Raw genomic sequence first — 3,500 nt, 5'->3', positions numbered from 1 at the left:
TCTTCGGAGAAGGGCGGGATATAAATACAAATTAAAAAAAATAGGTTGGCAAGCCCCTGCCGTGGTGGGATGGGGACAGAATAATTGATTGGAGGAGTGCACATAGCTTGCAAGCACTCCCGATAAACATTCTGTATGGAACTGGGTGGCAGCTTTTCCTAGGGTTGATGACATTCAAATTTCAGCGAGAGAAAGCCCAATGACTGTTCTCTTGCTATCCTATGGAGGAACTAAACAGATAGCACAGCATGGCCCCATTTCAGATGTGTATTAAGGGCAACTGTGGGGTTAAGCATGATTTACATTGAGTTGATTTTCTCCTACCTCTGGGGCAGGAGGAAGGCTTGTGAGCCTCTAATAAAGACAGCAGCTTGCAGATGGAATAGAGATGCCATTTCTGGGCTGCAAAAATCTGAAGCCACCACTAGATGACAGCAAACAGAGTTCTCTATATCTTTTTGTTGCCATCTAGTGGTTGTCAAGCCTTAGCGATATGAAAATAAAGGCTCTTTGTTGCAATGGCATTTATACAATAATAATAAACAATTATTATATTCAAATAAGTAACAGTAACATACTAAATTTACTTTTAAAAATCTGTTCTTATTGGGAGCCAGAATTCACTCTGATGCTCTGTTACAGTGATACTAATCTTGCTATGATACCAAACTTTGCTTGGAATGCTTCTCTAAATTTCGGAGAGACCTGCAGAATTTTGCCTCATTCAGTTGCAATAGAAGGATTGCAGTGGGTGTTACTGCAAGGAGCCAATCAAGACTGGTTCTTTTTGCAGCTTGAATATTATTGCACTAATGGATTAAATCAAAGCAAATTTGGAGGTTTCTCAGAATATGAAATATGAGGAGTTTGGGAAAAGGCAGAAGAATTTTAATATCATCAGATATGTGTGTGTGTGTGTGTGTGTGTGTGTGTGTGTGTGTGTGTAGGTCTTTGGTTATTCAGGTTTTCTCCTGCGTAAAATTGGAAGTGTTTTGGCGACGTTTCGATGAAGTCTCATTCGTCATCTTCAGGCTTCAGCTTCGTGCTTCTGGGAGCAATCCCTTCTTCCCTGGTCCAACACCTTAAAGCCACAGGACACGATATTGACTTTAAAAAGACCAGAACTATCGCCAAAACTGAACACTTTAACAACAGAATAATCAGAGAAGCCATCGAGATAGAAAAACGCCCACACAGCATGAACAAACGAGATGATACCTCCCGCCTACCAGCCATTTGGAAACCTGCCCTTATTGACAAACGAGTCCCTAACACGAGGAATGACACCAGACCCACACTCACGAGGTCCACACAGGATGTCACCACCACACATCCACCCAGAAAGCAGACCCAAACCCACACTGATCAGGAAGCACGACCAAGGACCAGAAGCCAGACCGCAGCTGCAACATTAGCCATTTCAAACCCTTCCAATCCATACATACAGCAGACAGACACCCACTATGAAGATGTAGCACGACCACAAACACGAAGCCAAACAACAGCAATGCAACTCACCAGCTCAAATCCCCCTGCAACTCAGACTAATCTGAGCACAACCAAGCCCCCACCCAAACAGGACACACCCCCAGCCAATCAGAGCACAAAAAAAACCCCATCCAATCAGAGCACAGCCAAGCTCCCACCCAATCAGTTCAAACCCCACTAGCAGTTAAAAGGAAGAAACAGCTGCAATCACACATTGCTCCCAGAAGCACGGTTGAAGCCTGAAGATGACGAATGAGACTTCATGAAACGTCGCCAAGACACTTCCAATTTTACGGAGAAAACCCGAATAACCAAAGACCTACATATATATATATATATATATATAACAGGGATATATATATATATATATATATATATATATATATATATATATATATATATATATATATATATATATATATATATATACCTGTGTGTTTGTGTGTGTGTGTGTGTGTGTGTGTGTGTGTGTTGCACATCTCCTTGTGATCTTTAACACTAAAACAGGGAATTTGCACAGACAAGTCTGACACTCCAGCCATTGCCCCAAAATTAATGTGTCTTAATTTTATTTCTTACAGATTTTCAAAAAAAATATTTTGCAAAAACAAGGACAAAGTTCATACTGTCATCATCCAGAAAATAAGAGGAAATTTGTCAAGTCTAGCTCATGGTGTCTAGCTCAAGGTAAAACTCAAGAGCTCTTATCTATCAATCTTTGGCAGGTCACAAATCCCATTTTAGGATTTGTTAATTTATTTATTCTTTTTAATGCAGGTAATTTCCAAGATTCTGCAGTTGGGCTTCAGCTCAGAACAACCTGAACCAGAACTGCAAGTCAAAACAAGAAAACTGAAGCTTTCTTATTTCTCACACACCACCTGGCCTGAACTACACCCACCAGACTGCCACAGAACAGAATGACAAGCCTCAGCTTGTGACCAGCTAGTGAAGTGTCTCATTCTTATGAATGACATGAATATTCGAGAAATATTTTAGCAAATGCAAAGTAGCAGCATGGCAAAGTAAGGGGATGTTGGAGTTGCCAAATAAAATGTTTGTGACAAATCTTGGGTTTCTGCTTTTAGAAAATATGTGCAGAACTTTTGAGGAAAGTAAGCAATTCTTACAATAATAGGGAAAATTCTCAGGGAGGGAGGACATTCACCTGTAGTGAATTAGTCTATCTGCAGAAAGAGCAAGCAAATTACTATTTGAAACAGAATCCTCCAATTTGTGAGGATTCACAATGCTGCTAAATAATCATGCATAGCAAATCATTAAAACAAAAGTACAGAACAATGAAAACAAAAAAGACTACTTTGAATCAGCAATAAATAGCACCAACTTGTATGGAGAGTTGCTGCTCTTGTTGAGTTTTTCATTTTATTGATGGCAAGTTTCATCCTATTCCATTCTGCTTGAACTGGCAGAAAAAGTTTATACAAATATTATAGGCATCATTATGTGTACTTCTAATATGCTTGCTTTTGAATGCAGTTTCCCAATTCTACACATTTTTGCAAGCAATTGTGCTCTCAGGTATACTTTTTTTGGATGGACATTTTTCTGGTCTGTGTTATAATGAGCCTTCCTCCCCCCCCCTTTTTTTTTTTTTTCCCATTCAAGATCTTGGATGCAACTGAAATTTTAATATTCCACCCTCTCAGTGACTACAAAAGTGATCCAGGATGACATGGTATAGGTGTATCTGGAGAAGGGATTGGATCAGTGGCAGTCAACCTGGTCCCTACCGCCCACTAGTGGGGGTTCCAACTTTCATGGTGGGCGGTAGGGGTTTTGTCCGATACTGAAGCACTTTCCTTTTTTTTAATTTAATTGACTTTTTAAAAAATTTTCATAGCATTATTTAAAAACATTTTCATTAGGTTTTCATAAAATTCCCCATGACAATTTAAATTTCTGAAAATATACTATTTGTATCGCCCACACATAAGTCTAGTTCACGTTACGTAAGTAAAACTAAATGGCACTATAGAGCGACCGCAAAC

The sequence above is a fragment of the Ahaetulla prasina genome, chromosome 1 (genome assembly GCF_028640845.1).
Source record: "Ahaetulla prasina isolate Xishuangbanna chromosome 1, ASM2864084v1, whole genome shotgun sequence".
Taxonomy (NCBI): Eukaryota; Metazoa; Chordata; class Lepidosauria; order Squamata; family Colubridae; genus Ahaetulla; species Ahaetulla prasina.
Note: the sequence above shows the minus strand (reverse complement) of the source record.